General features: G+C 43.3%; 1 protein-coding gene across 2 annotated transcripts in view; it reads right to left on the reverse strand.

Annotated features, from left to right (window-relative positions):
- The window catches only part of DHRSX (dehydrogenase/reductase X-linked), a 403,310-nt gene that overhangs the window by 363,486 nt on the left and 19,716 nt on the right, over nucleotides 1–20,108 (reverse strand). The window lies entirely within an intron of this gene.

Raw genomic sequence — 20,108 nt, forward strand, 5'->3', positions numbered from 1 at the left:
TGGAACAAGAAAAAAGCCAGATTGTCTTATAAATTTTTGTCATATCCAAGAGAGAGAGGAGGTATATCGTTACCAGATCCCGAACTATATGGCAAAGCAGTACTACTCACGAGAGTGGTGGATTGAATGATAGCCCCCAAACAGAAATCGTGGGTCCCGATGGAAGAATCCTTACTTGGGCTTCCTTTTAGAGCAGCGCTACTAGGACGAATATCATCTTTTCCTCTCCATCCGAAAATTACCCCAATAATGAAGGCTACCCTCCATGCATGGAATGCCCTGCAGACCTCGCCTCTAAGCTCTCCACTCCCATCTCCTATTCTAAGAATTAGTGACATATTTCACTTAGCCCCCCAGGCCTTACAAAACAGCCTACCTACAGAGGTTAGTCAGGCTATGGTGAGATTGATTGATCTCTACGAAGATGACCAACTGATTTCTATAAAAGCAATGAACGATCTTCTGAAGATACCTTGTTCTAGCTTCAATGGACTTCATTTTCTGAGGGCCTATTTGTCTCAAAACATTCAAATACAAAATTTGTTACGACCTGTAACATGGTTTGAGCACTTGATTTCTCAAGATTATTCCCCACATAAACCGATTTCACAATGGTACAATAGGTTGAGGACTCCTTCTACTGCCCTAACGCCAGCTTTAATTAGACTGTGGGAAAAAGACCTAGGTAAATGTTTCTCCCCTGAAGACACCATCAACATCTACAACTCCCCTCATAAAGCCTCAAGATGCGTTAAAATCCAGGAGAATAACTACAAAATTATCACACGTTGGTATAAAACCCCTGACAAGACTTGTTTGTATTCAGCCTCAGCGTCTGACACATGTTGGAGATGCTCAAAGCATAGAGGTACATTTCTCCACATATGGTGGTCGTGCCCGATTTTGTTAAGTTGGTGGGTTACGATTTTTCAAACTTGCAACAAAATCTGCAGTTCTAACATTGTCCCAACACCAGAGGTTACACTCCTAAATCTTTTTCCTCGAGATCCCCCCCCCCCACCTAATCTGGCACTTTTTAAACAATTAGTGAACGCCGCTAAATTACTAGTCCCCCTATTATGGTTATCAACGGATGTACCCACTACGGAACAATGGTTCCAAAAAAATCTACCAAATATACCGCCTAGATGAGTTATCCTCATGGGAAATGAGATCACACCTCAAGTTTCTGAAAATCTGGAGTCAATGGATCTCTTTTAGGGGTTATTAGGCGAACCACCTGGTGAGGAGAGATCTTCCAAGGTGCACTTTTATGTGGTTGTTTCGTCTAAATTTCCCCCTCCACTGCTACTATTTCTATTAGTTTCACATACACCAAAATACAGAAAAAACTGCTCCTGCTTCTGAGACCCGTCTCGGATGTGTCTCTCGGATGTAACTCTCAGAGGAGATTTTCAGATATGTTTCTCAGTAGTAACATTCGGATGTTTTGCTTAATTAGAAATCTCAAATAAGAATTAGGACTTAGATATGAGTCCAAAAGTGATGTCATATAACTGCTTTCTTTATATTGTTGTCTTCCTGATGAACAACCTCTTAGATATCAGTTTGGTCTATACTTTGTATCTGACAGACCTGGAATATGTTTTGATTTGTGTAAGAGTAATGGAGACTTTTTTTCTTTTGTATGATATTGATTTGCTCAATAAAGATTAAAAAAAAAAAAAAGGGAGGTTGCATTGTGAATACCTCCGGTGCAATATAATAAATAGGTTAAAGGGGTTTTCCAAGTGTTTTATACTGATTGCTTATCTTCTGGATAGATCATCAATATCTGACAGGTGGGGTTCTGACTCCCGGAAGCCCCACCAGTGAGTGCTGCAGCCTCCTCACATTTTACCATAGGCTAGAGATGTCACATTCATTGGTCACATGGCCTAGGCGCAGCTCAATCCCATTCAAGTGAAAGGGGCTCAGCTGCAATACCAAGTACAGCACTGTGCCTGGTAAGCTGCAAGGAAGCCGCGGCAAACACCTGAGCACCGCAGCAGCTGATAGACAGGCTTCCCAGGAGTTGAACTTCCACAGATGACATGCTGATGATCTATACTGTGGATAGCCCATAAATATATAACACTAAGAAAACCTCATTATGAAACTTTTTTAACCTCATCAGGACGGTGGGCGGTGATCGGAAGCCGGTGCCTGCTCAAATCATTAAGCAGGCACCTCGGCTAAATGCATGGGGGGAGGTCCAAGTCAATTCAGACCTGCAGTTTGCGGCTTTTACCTATTGTGGTGGCGGCGGTGCCATCAGAACCCCATGCAGCTGTAGGGGGAACCCGATGGCATGGAAGGCAGCGTGATGCCTAAGGAAGGCATCGCGCTGCCTTCCGCTGACGAGCCTGTGAGGTCCAGCCCCCTGGATCTCACAGGCCGGAAGCTGTATGAGTAATACACAAAGTATTACTCATACAGCCAATGCATTCCAATATTGGAATGCATTGTAAAGGATCAGACCCCCAAAAGTTGAAGTCCCAAAGTGGGACAAAAAATAAAGTTAAAAAAAAAAAAAAAGTTTCCCCCCCAAAAAATAAAGTTTCAAGTAAAAATAAACAAAAACATCATTTCCCCCAAATAAAGTAAAAAAAAAAAAATTGGTTAAAAATAGGGAAAAAAAAAAAAAATTGACATATTAGATATCGCCGCATGCGTATCGAACGGCTCTATAAACATATCACATGACCTAACCCCTCAGACGAACACCGTAAAAAATAAAAACTGTGCTAAATAAACAATTTTTTTGTCACCTTACATCACAAAAAGTACAACAGCAAGCGATCAAAAAGGCGTACGCCCACCAAAATAGTACCAATCTAACCGTCACCTCATCCCGCAAAAAATGAGCCCCTACCTGAGACAATCACCCCAAAAAAAAAACCTATGGCTCAGAATATGGAGACACTAAAACATATTTTTTTTTGTTTTAAAAAAGCTGTTATTGTGTAAAACTTACATAAATAAAATAAAAATGTATACATATTAGATATTGCCGCGTCTGTAATAAGTTACTCTATAAAAATATCACATGACCTAACCCCTCAGGTGACCACTGTAAAAAAAAGCAATTTTTTTGTCATTTTACATCACAAAAAGTGTAATAGCAAGCGATCAAAAAGTCATATGCACCGTAAAATAGTGCCAATCAAACCGTCATCTCATCCCGCCAAAAATGAGACCCTACCTAAGATAATCGCCCAAAAACTGAAAAAACGATGGCTCTCAGAATATAGAGACACTAAAACATGATTTTTTTTGTTTCAAAAATGAAATCATTGTGTAAAACTTACATAAATAAAATAAATTGTATACATATCGCCGCGTCCGTGACAACCTGCCCTATAAAAATACTACATGATCTAACCTGTCAGAAGAAGGTTGTAAATAACAAAAAAAAGCTATTTCTTGTTATCTTGCCTCACAAAAAGTGTAATATAGAGCAACCAAAAATCATATGTACCCTAAACTAGTACCAACAAGACTTCCACCCTATCCCGTAGTTTCTAAAATGGGGTCACTTTTTTGGCGTTTCTACTTTAGGGGTGCATCAGAGGGGCTTCAAATGGGACATGGTGTCAAAAAAAAAAAAAAAAAACAGTCCAGCAAAACCTGCCTTCCAAAAACCGTATGGCATTCCTTTCCTTCTGCGCCCTGCTGTGTGCCCGTACAGCGGTTTACGACCACATATGGGGTGTTTCTGTAAACTACAGAACCAGGGACATAAATATTGAGTTTTGTTTGGCTGTTAACCCTTGCTTTGTTACTGGAAAATCTGCCAAAAAAGTGAAATTTTGAAATTGTATCTCTAATTTCCATTAAGGCCCCTTTCACACAAGCGAGTATTCCGCGCGGATGCGATGCGGGAGGTGAACGCATTGCACCCGCACTGAATACTGACCCATTCATTTCTATGGGGCTGTGCACACGAGCGGTGATTTTCACGCATCACTTTTGCGTTGCGTGAAAATCGCAGCATGCTCCTCTTTGTGCGTTTTTCACGTGACGCAGGCCCCATAGAAATGAATGGGGTTGCGTGAAAATCGCAAGCATCCGCAAGCAAGTGCGGATGCGGTGCGATTTTCACGCACGGTTGCTAGGAGACGATCGGGATGGAGACCCGAACCTTATTATTTTCCCTTATAACATGGTTATAAGGGAAAATAATAGCATTCTGAATACAGAATGCTTAGTAAAACAGGGCTGGAGGGGTTAACTATAGTTTAAGGACCTGGGATGACGTCACTCTGGTCATCACATGGTACGTCACATGATCTTTTACCATGGTGATTCACCATGGTAAAAGATCATGTGACGTACCATGTGATGACCATAGTGACGTCATCCCAGGTCCTTAAACTATCGTTAACGCTCTCCACAGGTCCTATACAGTAAAAGAGTCAGACGGAGATGCCCGGCATCGCGAGCAAGTGGATTAATGTGAGTTAAATGATTTTTTATTTTTTTTAACCCCCTCCAGCCCTGTTTTACTTAGCATTCTGTATTCAGAATGCTATTATTTCCCCTTATAACCATGTTATAAGGGAAAATAATACTATTTACAGAACACCGATCCCAAGCCTGAACTTCTGCGTAAAATTTTTTAGACATTTATATTCCAGACTTCTTCTCACGCTTTAGGGCCCCTAAAATGCCAGGGCAGTATAAATACCCCACATGTGACCCCATTTTGGAAAGAAGACACCCCAAGGTATTCAATGAGGGGCATGGCGAGTTCATAGAAATTATTTTTTTTTGGCACAAGTTAGCGGAAATAGATTTTTTATTTATTTTTTCTCACAAAGTCTCCCTTTCCGCTAACTTGGGACAAAAATGTCAATCTTTCATGGACTCAATATGCCCCTCCGGTCGTCACATGGTCCATCACATGATCCATCACCATGGTAAAAGATCATGTGATGGATCATGTGATGACCGGAGTGACGTCACCACAGGTCCTGTTCCTACAATCAGCAAAGAAGGAGACAGAAGGAGATGCCAGCAGCGAGATCAAGTGGACTAAGGCGAGTTAAATTATAATTTATTTTTTAACCCCTCCAGCGCCATTTTACTATGCATTCTGTATTCAGAATGCTATTATTTTCCCTTATAACCATGTTATAAGGGGAAATAATAATGATCGGGTCTCCATCCCGATCGTCTCCTAGCAACCGTGCGTGAAAATCGCACCGCATCCGCACTTGCTTGCGATTTTCACGCAACCCCATTCACTTCTATGGGGCCTGCGTTGCGTGAAAAACGCTGAAGAGAGAGCATTCTGCGATTTTCACGCAATGCACAAGTGATGCGTGAAAATCACCGCTCATGTGAACAGCCCCATAGAAATGAATGGGTCGGGATTCAGTGCGGGTGCAATGCGTTCAACTCACGCATCGCATCCGCGCGGAATACTCGCCCATGTGAAAGGGGCTTAAAAGTACTCATTGGAATTTGGGCCCCTTTGTGCACCTAGGCTGCAAAAAAGTGTCGCACATGTGGTATCGCCGTACTCAGAAGAAGTAGGGCAATGTGTTTTGGGGTGTATTTTTACATATACCCATACTATGTGTGAGAAATATCTAAAAAATTTTATACAAAGTTGTCAATTTACAGAGATATTTCTCTCACCCAGCATGGGTATATGTAAAAATACACCCCAAAACACATTGCCCTACTTCTTCTGAGTACGGCGATACCACGTGTGACACTTTTTTTTAGCCCCGCCCAAAATGCCAGAACAGTAAACACACCCCACAAATGACCCCATTTCAGAAAGTAGACACCCCAAGGTATTCACTGAGGGGCATAGTGAGTCCATGGGAGATTATTTATTTTTTTGCCAGAAGTTAGCAGAAATGGAAACTTTATTATTTTATTTTTTTTCCTCAGAAAGTGTCATTTTCCGCTAACTTGTGAAAAAAAATTAAATCATACATAAACTCACCATGCCCCTCCACGAATACTTTGGGGTGTCTTCTTTCTAAAATGGGGTCATTTGGGGGGTATTTATACTATCCTGGCATTCTAGCACCTCAAGAAACAGGACAGGTGCTCAGAAAGTCAGAGCTGCTTAAAAATGCGTAAATTCACATTTTTGTACCATAGTTTGTAAACGCTATAACTTTTGCGTAAACCAATAAATATACACTTATTGCATTTTTTTTTTATCAGACATGTAGCACAATAAATTCTGACAAACTTGTATAGAAATGAAATTATATTTGAACAATTTTACCAGAAAAAGTTAAAAATACACTTTTTTTGAGAAAATCGCAGTCTATTTTGATTAATATCAGAAAAACTAAAAATGTCAGCAGCAATCAAATACCACCAAAAGAAAGCTGTATTTGTGAGAAGAAAAGGAGGTAAAATTCATTTGGGTGCCAAGTTGCATGACCGAGAAATAAACCGTTAAAGAGGACCTTTCACCGATTATGACAATCTGAACTAAGTATACAGGCATGGAGAGTGGCACCTGGGGATCTCACGGCACTTATTATCTCCGGGCGCCGCTCCGTTCTCCCGCTATGCCCTCCGGTATCTTCGGTCACAAAGTTATGGTAGGCGGAGTCTGCCCTTGTTCTGCTGTAGCTCTGGCCAATCGCATTGCAGAGCTCACAGCCTGGGAGAAAATAACCTCCCAGGCTCGGAGCTCTGCGCTGCGATTGGCCAGTGCTACAGCAGAACAAGGGCAGACTCCGCCTACCATAACTTAGTGACTGAAATCTCCGCCTACTATAACTTACTGAGCGAAGATACCGGAGGGCATAGCGGGAGAACGGAGCGGCGCCCGGGGATAATAGTAAGTGAAGTGAGATCCCCGGGCGCCGCTCTCCATGTTTGTATACTTAGTTCACATTGTCATAATCGGTGAAAGGTCCTCTTTAAAGTTGTGAAGTGGCGATTTGTAAAAAAGGGCCTGGTCACTAGGGGGGTATAAACCTGTGGTCCTTAAGTGGTTAAGGAGTTTTATTAATTTTTTTGTGTCCACAGCTAAAAAAAATAAACATCCATTATGGAAGCTCTCATTAGTACAGGAGGACCGGGAAGCAGTGAATGCAGCGAACCCCGGGCTTTGTACTCAGCACTTCATGATCTTCCTCGGTCACTTGCTGTGCTGTGATTGCGCACAGCGTGAGGACGTCGCCAATCTGTAACCTCACGCTGTGAGCGTCACAGCGAGCTGCAGGAAGGAGATAAAGAAGAGAGCTGGATCCTAGGAGTGGCAGCAGCATCCAGAGCAGGAGAGGCAAGTTGATTTTTTTTATTTTATTTGCTCTGACCATGGGGTACTGATCTGAGGTCTGGGGGTCATTCACATTGGGGGACTGATCGGAAGTCAGAATGGGGGGGGGGGGGGGATCTCATTCATAATGGGGCCCTGATCTGAGAGTCTGATCTGAGGTATGGGGGTCATTTAAATTGAGAGTTTAATCTGAGGTTTGAATGAGAGGGATCTTATTCACATTGGGGGTCTGATCTGAGGTCTGAATATTTTTTTTTATTTATATTGGGCTTCTGATCTGAGGTGTGATTGGGGGTCTTATTAACATTGGGGGTCAGATTGGTGGCCTGATTTGAGGTGTAATGAAAAATATATTTTTTCCAATTCTTTAGAACCTAGGTCTAAATCTTATGGGCAGGTGTGTCTTATAGTGCGAAAAATACAGTACATATTTGGTATTGCAGTAAACATAACTCATCACGAGAGACAAGCACTCATTCAGCTACATCAGCAGAAAAATTAAAAGGTTATTATTGCTCTCAGAAGGCAGGGATGAAAAATTGAAAACAAGCATCACGTGAAATTTCTAAACAAGCAGTGGCGGAAAGAGGTTAAGGGCACAGCGATTTTGGGAGGTTTTCATCAGCTGTAAGGAGGGCTTATTTTTTGTGGGATGATGCTTAGTTTTCATTGTCACCATTTTTTTTTTTACATTGGAGATTTTGTTACATTTTTACCCACTTTATAGAAGGTGGGATAAACAAAAAACAACATTTCCCAGCATGGTTTGTAAAGCTTACCATAATAATTTTTTTCAGGTTAATCCACCGTGACGTACCAGTATGTTATGAGCGTTATGGGGTCTTATGTAGTGGGCTCACACGCTGAGCTCGCTCCATACATGGCAGGTTCATGTTGTGAAATACAACTGACCCATGCCGGCAGTGACCGGGAACGAAGATGACTCTGATCTAGGTAATTTAATCCCACAGATGCTGCTGTCAATATCAACCATGGTATCTCAGTGGTTAAACAGAGGGAGGAGGCTCCCTCTGTCTTCCGATTGGAGCCCAACATTTCAACATGGGGGGCTTCAATCAGTTGCTTTGACAGCCTGGGGCCTTATGAAGGCATCCAGGTCTGTTATAGTAAGTTGTCTGCAAACCAAGCCTGAGGCCCGGCCTGACAGGCAGCCTATAACCCCCCCCAAAATACTAACGAAGCGCTTTCATTATGGAAATGCTCATTAGTACCGGAAGACCAGGAAGTGGTGAAGGCTTTGTACTCACCGGTTCCTGATCCTCGGCTGTGTCGGGCTGAGCACAGCGTGAGGGCGCACTATGACCTCACGCTGTGCGCGCCGGTTCAATGCACAGCCGGCGGCAGGATGAAGAGGATCGCGCTGGAAGAGAGGAGCGGTGGCGTCCAGAGCGTGAAAGGTAAGTGCTTTTTTATTTTATTCCAGGTTGATGGGGGCTAATATAAGGCTTATGGTGGCTGGTGACAAGCAATGGGGGCTGACATGAGGCTGCTGGGGGCTAATGAGAGGTAATGGAGGCTGAAGAGAGGCTGCTGAGGGCAGGACCGGTGCAACCATATAGGCGAACTAGGCGTTCGCCTAGGGCGCCGGTCTGCTGGGGGCGCCCTGGTGGGCTCCCCCTGACTGGGGCTGCAGCCCTGGGTGAGCGGCTCTTGAGCCGCCCCCAGCGCAGTTACAGGGGGGCCAGGAGGTGGAGGTCCTTCTTAAATATGGCAGAGCAGGCATCTGCTTACCCTGATGGCAGGTGCCTGCTCTGCCAGTAAATTACCGGCGGAGAGGAGGCGGGCGGCAAGGGAGGCTGTTCTAGCAGCTCCCCATTCCTACCCTTGTGCGCCCTCTGTGATGCCGGAATATGACGTCATTCCGGCCCCGGCATACTAAACGGCGCGCTGGAGGACTGAGGAGCTGCATCACACTGGACCCCAGGGAGGTGAGTGTTTAAGTCTTTGACTGAGTGAGTGTCTGCCTGTGTATTTATGTCAGTGAGTGAGTGTGTGTATGTATGTCTGTCTTTCTGTCAGTAAATGTACAGTTGTGTTCAAAATTATTCAACCTCCAATGCTGTAAAGGGTTTTAGGGAATTTAGTGTACATTTGTAATTGTGTTCAGAATGAAATCTTACAAGGACTTTTTAAAGAACCAAATGCAACTAAAATGGCATCAATTGTTTTTGTAATACAGTATTGTTTTTTTTGTGATTTCTTCATTGACACAATTATTCAACCCCTTAAAGACTACCACTCTTAAGAACAGAGGTTCATTCAAGTGTTTTCGATCAGGTATTGAAAACACCTGTGGATGTCAAGGAGCAGCAATCAAGCATAATAAGCACCAATTAGGCAGATTTAAAAGGACTGTGATACTCAGCTCTTTCTAGACATTTACTGGTGTGTTTACAAACATGGTGAAGTCAAGAGAATGGTCCAGGAAGACAAGAGAAGAGGTGATTTCTCTTCACAGGAAGGGCAATGGCTATAAGAAGATTGCAAAGATGTTAAACATACCAAGAGACACCATAGGAAGCATAATTCGCAAATTCAAGGCAAAGGGCACTGTTGAAACGCTACCTGGTCGTGGCAGAAAGAAGATGCTGACTTCGACTGCTGTGCGCTACCTGAAGCGCAAAGTGGAGAAAAGTCCCAGTGTGACTGCTGAGGAACTGAAAAAAGATTTGTCAGATGTGGGTACTGAAGTTTCAGCTCAGACAATAAGACGCACACTGCGTAATGAAGGCCCCCATGCCAGAACTCCCAGGCGCACCCCCTTGCTGTCTCCAAAGAATAAGAAGAGTCGGCTGCAGTATGCCAAAAGTCACGTGGACAAACCACAAAAGTTTTGGGATAGTGTTCTGTGGACTGATGAAACAAAATTAGAACTGTTTGGGCCCATGGATCAACGCTATGTTTGGAGGAGGAAGAACAAGGCCTATGAAGAAAAGAACACCTTGCCTACTGTGAAGCATGGCGGGGGGTCCATCACAAACCTGAGGCTTGGGAGACGTTGGACCTTTCAACAGGACAATGATCCCAAGCATACCTCCATGTCCACTAGAGCATGGTTGCAGATTAAAGGCTGGAACATTTTGAAGTGGCCATCGCAGTCACCAGACTTAAATCCAATTGAGAACCTCTGGTGGGACTTAAAGAAAGCAGTTGCAGCGCGCAAGCTTAAAAATGTGACTGAACTGGAGGCTTTTGCCCATGAAGAATGGGTGAAGATACCCGTAGATCGCTGCAAGACACTTGTGTCAAGCTATGCTTCTCGTTTAAAAGCGGTTATAACTGGAAAAGGATGTTGTACTAAGTACTAAGATTGAATGTCACTTGGGGGTTGAATAAAACTGATAATGATGTGAGCACAGAAAAGACATTTGTGGTTATTTCATTATAAATGTTATGTTATATTTGTCTGACTTACAAGGGCCTCTTTGATTTAATTGTAAACAAGATGACTGAAATGATCAAAATCAATGTCAAACTGGCCAAAACACTCAATTTCAGTGGGGGTTGAATAATTTTGAACACAACTGTATGTGTCTGTATGTCAGTGAGTGAGTGTATGTCAGTGAGTGTGGATGTCTGTCGGTCAGTAAGTGTCTGTGTGTTTGTCAGTGAGTATATGTGTGTGTTTGTCTGCCAGTGAGTGAGTGTCTGTCAGTGAGTGAGTGTGTGTGTGTGTGTGTGTGTTTCAGTGGGTAGGTGTATGTGTGTGTGTGTCTGTCAGTGAGTGAGTGACATGAGGGGGCGGCAAAATGGATCTTTGCCTAGGGCGGCAAAAATCCTTGTACCGCCCTGGCTGGGGGCTGGTGACAGGCAATGGGGGGCTGATATGAGGCATATGGGGGCTGATGAGAGGCATGGGGCTCTTATTGGAGGTCTGATCGTGGGTCATTCACATAAGGGTCTGAGCTGAGGTCTGATCTGAGGTCTTATTAACTCTGGGGATATATATATATTATACAAATGAAAAGAAGGCCAGCAGCACACCAAGGTTTTCAACAAAAAAATGTGAAGTTTATTCCTCCAGAGTCACATGATCGGATAACCAAGTAAATAAACATTAATGAGAAATCCACATGTCACCAGTTACCTGTCTCCCCCATTATGCGCATGTGAGGGTGATATTGTGGCCAGTTATTAGGTTGAAAGGGCGCTGGGTCCTGGATTCCCACATTTTGTTTTTTGTGGGGGTCCAGGATACACAGCAGTCTTGATCTGGATTCTAATATGTGGATTTCTCATTAATGTTTATTTACTTGGTTATCCGATCATGTGATCCGTCTCATGTGACCATCTATGGGAGGCCGATACTTACACATGGACATGCGCACACCGGCCGGAGGACAGGCTTGGCCATCTTGGTTGTGGTTCTGGCTTGTCTCTCTGCGCACGTAGCGTCGCGAGACTTGTGTTTCTGACGCATGCGCAGAGAGGGAACGGGGACGCCGCCAGGACCATGATGCCGGCTCAGCACGGAGCATCAGCTGATTGTGAGTTTTAACGTGGTGATTAGGGACAACACACCTGCACTAATGAAGGGTATTTAGAGTTTATGCCCTATACTATACACAGTATGAATTATTTTATACACTTTATGTATGTATTGTATTTTGTAACATTGAGGCATAATGTATGTATTTTGTTGAATATGATGAACCACGTTACATATGAATTTTCCTTTGTATGGATAAATTGTCTTAAATTGAATTGTGTAATTGATGCACCTTTAAATTGCATGTTTGCAACACATATGCACATAGCTTGAGAAAGACAGCAACAAGCTGTTGAAACGTCGCTGCTGACTCTGGAGGAATAAACTTCACATTTTTTTGTTGAAAACCTTGGTGTGCTGCTGGCCTTCTTTTCATTTGTATACTACATTGGATCCCGATGCGGATTCACATTGGCCGATTTTGCACCCGCTATTGACAGAGTGCTGCATCCTCATTTTTTTCCATATCATATATATATATATATATATATATATATATATATATATATACACATACATACATATACACACATATATGGAGTACTGTGTACAGTTCTGGGCTCCTGTGAACAAGGCAGACATAGCAGAGCTGGAGAGGGTCCAGAGGAGGGCAACTAAAGTAATAACTGGAATGGGGCAACTACAGTACCCTGAAAGATTATCAAAATTAGGGTTATTCACTTTAGAAAAAAGACGACTGAGGGGAGATCTAATTAATATGTATAAATATATCAGGGGTCAGTACAGAGCTCTATCCCATCAGCTATTTATCCCCAGGACTGTGACTGTGACGAGGGGACATCCTCTGCGTCTGGAGGAAAGAAGGTTTGTACACAAATATTGAAGAGGATTCTTTATGGTAAGAGCAGTGAGACTATGGAACTCTCTGCCTGAGGAGGTGGTGATGGTGAGTACAATAAAGGAATTCAAGAGGGGCCTGGATGTGTTTCTGGAGCGTAATAATATTACAGGCTATAGCTACTAGAGAGGGGTCGTTGATCCAGGGAGTTATTCTGATTGCCTGATTGGAGTCGGGAAGGAATTTTTTCCCCCTTAAGTGGGGAAAATTGGCTTGTACCTCACAGGGGTTTTTTGCCTTCATCTGGATCAACTTGCAGGACTTTCAGAATATTGTGATGTAAAACACATAAAAAAATAAAATAAAGTGTTACTGCCGTAAGCACACCAACTTGCAGAATATTGTAGTTATGTCAGCACAGCTGTAAAAACAAAACCCCAAAAGACAGTGGAATTGTTTTTTTAATTTTTATTTCACCTCAAAAAAAAATTATATATTTTTTTCCAATACAAGCTATGGTAAATTAAAGGGTGCCAATAAGAAATATAATTTGTCCTGAACAATATAAGCCCTGATATGACTGTGAACGGAAAATTTTACAAAGTGATGGCTCTGGGAAGGTGGGAAGGAAAAAACGTAAATGCAAAACCAAAAGTTGCTTGTGTCCTTAAAGAGGACCTTTCTTCGGTCCAAACAGTGTAAGATAACTATCAGGCTGTGCAGAGTGGCGCCCCGGGATCTCACTGCACTTACTATTATTCCGGAGCGCCGCTCCGTTCTCCCGCTATGTCCCCCGGTATTTTCGCCGATTTGCTTATACTGGGAGGAGTCTGTCCTGTTTCTCCCTGGGCGTGAGCTCTGCTGCGATTGGACAGCGCTACAGCCTGAGAGAATGAACGCCCAGGGAGAAAAAGGGCAGACTCCTCCCAGTATAACCAAATCAGGCTCTACACAGACTGATAGTTATCTTACAATGTTTGGACCGATGAAAGGTCCTCTTTAAGGGGTTAAATGAATGTGTCACATTTATAGCATGTGTCGCAACACATGCAGCAATATCAGTTATGAGTAGTTAATTTTTTCTCCATAGTAAACCAGAGAAGGGGGGGGGTTATTGTACATTTTTTTATGTAGGATTTTGGTTATTTTTCTAAACACTTTCTTTTTCTAAGTCCCACCATGTCATTTGACTGTGAAGTCCTTTAATCCCTTCAATAATATAATGCTATATTTCTGTTGTCTGTGTTTTACTGATAGGCAGCCTATTAGTTCCTGCCAACTCTCATAGATGGCAGACCTGGTGGCGACTTTGGAACCCAGGCTGACACTTCAATCTATCAGCATCCCATCATTCTGTCACGCATGTGCCTATGGGCACTCTCTCTCTGTGTAAAGCAACTTAAACACTGCACCTCAATCACCATCGACTGCAGCATCCAAGGGGACGTACGGCTGGGATCGAAGTAAACTCCACTCTTAGTGACCGCAGCAGAGTGTCAGCTGTATGTTAGAACAGACACCTGCAGAGGAAGGTGCAGACACAGCTCCTGACTCGGTTCCAATCCTCACACTGTACAATTCTGCCACTGTGCAGGAACTACACCCCACCAGTGTCATAGGACGGGAAGGGGTTAATTAAAATTCCAACCATTTTCTGTCTACAGCTACTGTGCAGACCCATCTGTCTCTATGGTAAACTCTGTATAACTGGATTCTACAGACATACTTCTTTATATCTATCCCACTTAGGGCACATTCACATCTGCAAATAGGTTAGCCCCTTAGTGGCCGCCAATACATCTTTACAGCAGTCACTATGGGGCCTTAGGCTAGTCCAGGGATCAGCCACCTCTGGCACTCCAGCTGTTCTGAAACTACAACTCCCCAAATCCTCCTTTCACAATTACAAGAACAGCCAAGTACATGTGCATGCTGGGAGTTGTAGTTACATAGCAGCTGGAGTGCCGAAAGTTGCTGATCCCAGGGCTAGGCCATTGTGCGGCATAAGTCTCCCATGCAGCGAAGAGCAGGGATTTGCGCTTCTCATGACAGCCGGGCTCCTTCTCTAATGCCGTGGATCAGCAGAAGCACCAATTACGGCTGTTTAACCGCTTAGATGCTGTAGGCAATAGCAATCACAGTGTCTAAGGGGTTTCAGAGGGAGTGGCGTCCATCTGTCAGACTTCTGCACCCCTGCGAAAAAGACTGTGGGGCACCGATGTCTGTACACAGCAGCCGGGGCCTAATAAAAGCCTCTAGTCCACTACTGGTGCAGACTCATTAAAGAGTGCCTTACGTTTCCTACTGACAGTACAATGCACTGTACTGGATAAGTTATAGAAGTGATCACAGGATCGCATGTCAAAGTCCCCTGGTGGGACTAATAAATAAATAAAATCTCTAAAAACGCTTTTAAAATATTTGCAAAAATAAAATCCCCTCAACATATTTGGTATCATTGCATCCATAAAGATCCGCATTATACAATTAACACACAATTTGCCCATCACGGTGAAAACTAAAAAAAAATTATAAAAATAGTAGAAAAATATAAAAAGTTATGGGTTTAGGGATACAGCGATATTAAAAAAGGGGGGGCTTTTATTGTGCAAAACTAGTAAAGAAAAAAGAAAAAATAATATATATATATATATATATATATTAACTTGTATTCGGTATCGCAGTAATCATGCGAACCCAGAGAATAAAGTTATCATATTATTTACAGTCCGGTCCCTAAATATTGGGACATCGACACAATTCTAACATTTTGGCGCTATACACCACCACAATGGATTTGAAATTAAACAAACAAGATGTGCTTTAACTGCAGACTGTCAGCTTTAGGCCTCATGCACACGACCGTGCATCCGTGGCCGTTTTCATTTTTTTTTTTTCGCGGACCCATTGACTTTCAATGGGTCCGTGGAAAAATCGGAAAATGCACCGTTTTGCAGCCGCATCCGTGATCAGTGTTTCCTGTCCGTCAAAAAAATATGACCTGTCCTATTTTTTTGACGGACAACGGTTCACGGTCCCATTCAAGTCAATGGGTCCGGGAAAAAACACGGATGCACACAAGACTGGCATCCGCGTCAGTGGTCCGTACGCTACTTTCACACAGACGGATCCGCAGCTCCGTCTGCATAAAAGCTTTTTCAGAGCTGAGGTTTTAACTTCGTGAAAACTCAGATCCGACAGTATATTCTAACACAGAGGCGTTCCCATAGTGATGGGGACGCTTCTAGTTAGAATATACTTTGAACTGTGTACAGGACTGCCCCCTGCTGCCTGGCAGCACCCGATCTCTTACAGGGGCTGTGATCCCCACAATTAACCCCTCAGGTGCTGCACCTAAGGGGTTAATTGTGCGTATCATAGCCCCCTGTAAGAGATCATGTGCTGCCAGACAGGAGGGGGCACACCCCCCTCCCTCCCCAGTTTTACATTTATTGGTGGCCAGTGGGCCCCCCCTCCCTCCCTTGTATTTAACACATTGGTGGCCAGTGCAGCCGGCCCCCCCTCCCTCCCCTGTAGATTTATTGGTGGCCAGTGGGCCCCCCCTCCCTCCCCCTCCTAATTAAAATCCCCCCCCCTATCATTGGTGGCAGCGGAGAGTACCGATCGGAGTCCCAGTTTAATCGCTGGGGCTCAGATCGGTAACCATGGCAACCAGGACGCTACTGCAGTCCTGGTTGCCATGGTTACTTAGCAATTTTTAGAAGCATTATACTTACCTGCGAGCTGCGATGTCTGTGACCGGCCGGGCGCTCCTCCTACTGGTAAGTGACAGGTCTGTGCTATAAGCAATGCGCCGCACAGACCTTTCACTTACCAGTAGGAGGAGCGCCCGGCCGGTCACAGACATCGCAGCTAAGTATAATGCTTCTAAAAATTGCTAAGTAACCATGGCAACCAGGACTGCAGTAGCGTCCTGGTTGCCATGGTTACCGATCGGAGCCCCAGCGATTAAACTGGGACTCCGATCGGTACTCTCAGCTGCCACCAATGATAGGGGAGGAGATTTTAATTAGGAGGGGGAGGAAGGGGGGGCCACTGGCCACCAATGAATCTAAGGTACTACAGGGGAGGGAGGGGGGGGCCGCATTGGCCACCAATGAGTTAAATACAGGGCAGCAGGGGGCAGTCATGTACACCTGCCAGGCAGCAGGGGGCAGTCATGTACACAGTTCTTTTAGTATATTCTAACCTGAAGCGTCCCCATCACCATGGGAACGCCTCGGTGTTAGAATATACTGTCGGATCTGAGTTTCACGATCTAACACAAATCCGATGGTATATTCTAACAGAGGCGTTTCCATGGTGATGGGGACGCTTCAAGTTAAAATATACCATCGGATTGGAGAAAACTCAGATCCGATGGTATAAAAGGGACTCCTGACTTTACATTGAAAGTCAATGGGGGACGGATCAGTTTGCAATTGCACCATATTGGGTCAACGTCAAACGGATCCGTCCCCATTGACTTGCATTGTAATTCAGGACAGATCCGTTTGGCTCTGCACGGCCAGGCGGACACCAAAACGACATTTTTTTCATGTCCGTGGATCCTCCAAAAATCAAGGAAGACCCACGGACGAAAAAACGATCACGGATCACGGACCTCGTTTTTGCGGACATTAAAAAAAAAAAAAGGTCGTGTGCATGAGGCATTAATTTGAGGGGAAGGGGAACCTACACTCCCTGAATTGTATGGTAGCAGTCATGGCACATAACAGGTAGAATTTAGTGTTAGGAACCAGTCTTACAGAGATCGCCTTGACGTGTGGCAGATGGGCTCAAATAATTTTGTACAAAATGATTTGCCAAGCATCTCTAATTTATAAGTATAGCATTAGCAATTATTATGCATTTTTGTACTTTATTTGGTTTGCAGAGTGCTGTTGCATTGCATGTTTAGTTTTACAGTGTTGTTCTCAGCCATTGCAACGTGCCCCTGCACATTGGGACAGTTTGCATATGTGCCTCCCACTTGTTAAGGGACCAAAAGTAATGGGACAGAATAATAATCATAAATCAAAACTTTCACTTTTTAATACTTTGTTGCAAATCCTTTGCCGTCAATTACAGCCTGAAGTCTGGAACGCATAGACATCACCAGATGCTGGGTTTCATCCCTGGTGATGCTCTGCCAGGCCTCTACTGAAACGGTCTTCAGTTCCAGCTTGTTCTTGGGGCATTTTCCCTTCAGTTTTGGCTTCAGCAAGTAAAATGCATGCTCAATCAGATTCAGGTCAGGTGATTGACTTGGCCATTGCATAGCATTCCACTTCTTTCCCTTAAAAAAAACTCTTTGGTTGCTTTTGCAGTATGCTTTGGATCATTGTCCATCTGCACTGTGAAACACCGTCCAATGATTTCTGAAGCATTTGGCTGAATAGGAGCAGATAATATTGCCCGAAACACTTCAGAATTCATCCTGCTGCTTTTGTCAGCAGTCACATCATCAATAAATACAAGAGAACCAGTTCCATTGGCAGCCATACATGCCCACACCATGACACTACCACCACAATGCTTCACTGATGAGGTGGTATGCTTAGGATCATGAGCAGTTCCTTTCCTTCTCCATACTCTTCTCTTCCCATCACTCTGGTACAAGTTGATCTTGGTCTCATCTGTCCATAGCATGTTGTTCCAGAACTGTAAAGGCTTTCTTAGATGTCGTTTGGCAAACTGTAATCTGGCCTTCCGGTTTTTGAGGCTCACCAATGGTTTACATCTTGTGGTGAATCCTCTGTATTCACTCTCGTGAAGTCTTCTCTTGATTGTTGACTTTGACACACACACACACACACCTCCTGGAGAGTGTTTTTGATCTGGCCAACTATTGTGAAGGGTATTTTCTTCACCAGGGAAGGAATTCTTCGGTCATCCACCACAGTTGTTTTGCGTGGTCTTCCGGGTCTTTTGGTGTTGCTGAGCTCAATGATGCATTCCTTCTTTTTAAGGATGTCCCAAACATTTGTTTTGGCCACGCTTAATGTTTTTGCTATCTATCTGATGGGTTTGTTCTGTTTTTTAGCCTAATGATGGCTTGCTTCACTGATAGTGACAGCTCTTTGTATCTCATCTTGAGAGTTGACAGCAACAGATTCCAAATGCAAATAGCACACTTGTAATGAACTCTGGACCTTTTATCTGCTCATTGTAATTGGGATAATGAGGGAATAACACACACCTGGCCATGGAACAGCTGAGAAGCCAATTGTCCCATTACTTTTGGTATCTTAACAAGTGGGAGGCACATATGCAAACGGTTGTAATTCCTACACCGTTCACCTGATTTGGACGTAAATACCCTCAAATTAAAGCTGACAGTGCAGTTAAAGCACATCTTGTTCATTTCAAATCATTGTGGTGGTATATAGAGCCAAAAATGTTAGAAATGTGCCGACGTCCCAATATTTTTGGACCGGACTACAATGTAAAAACCGGTATTTATGGGTTTTTTCCCCATTCTGCCCAGAACGAGTTATTAAAAGTTTATCAATCAGATTTGTGTGCCCCAAAATGGTGCAATCAAAAACAAAAAAAACAAGCCCTCATAAGGCTACATTATCGGAAAAAAATAAAAATAAAAAATATAGCGCTTGGAAAGGGACGATGAAAACATAAAAAAATAAAAAATAAATGCCCGGTCACTAAGGCCCAAAACAGGAAAGAAAAAAAAAAAGAAAAAGGAAGAAAAAGAAAAGTGACAGGTGGAAAAGTATGACTTCAGGATCAGACTACACAGGGTTTGTTACTTGTAGGTATGGTAGGACATTTTTAATAGACATACATCTACTGCAAAGTTCCCTTATTTTCCCATTTAGGCTAGGGCTATACGGTGACGCACGTTGCAAGGTCATAAATCGGAGCACAGCACCGCTACTGTACACTGCTGCTTACTGTACGCTAAAGGGGTTGCAAGGAATCCAGCAACTTGCCGGCCGCAACGCAACCATATTCTACACGGTGATCTTTGTACATGCAAATTTTGTCACAGCCTAGTCTAAAGGAGCAATTTGGTTGAAAAAGTGTATTTAACCATTCTGGTTGAGGATACACAGAGACATTCCAACAAACTATCAAGCTACAGAGATAGTCCACAGGAACAGGAGTGTTGCATGCAGCCCAATGCATTCCAGTTGACTATTGCGGTCATTCAACAGTTATAATTAGAAAGTCAGATTTAAAAAAACAAACAAAAAAAACGAACACAACGCATAATAAAAGACCGTACAATGGCAGAGAAAAGAATGTATTGTTTGAACATGTTAAATAAAAATACATTTAAAACAATAACTTGGAGTACATTATTCGACTGCAAAAGTAAGGGTTGGTTCACATTACGTTTTTCCCCATCCGTTTCACTTATAGAAAAAAACATATACGTTAAACGGATGCCTCAAACTGATGCCATACAGTGGCATATGTTCACCATAGAGTTCCATTGTAAAAAAACTAAAACTTTTTTTTTACCATTGTAAAAGAACGTATACTTTAGTTTTTTTACAGGACTGTGCAGA

The sequence above is a fragment of the Bufo bufo genome, chromosome 3, assembly GCF_905171765.1.
Source record: "Bufo bufo chromosome 3, aBufBuf1.1, whole genome shotgun sequence".
Classification (NCBI taxonomy): Eukaryota; Metazoa; Chordata; class Amphibia; order Anura; family Bufonidae; genus Bufo; species Bufo bufo.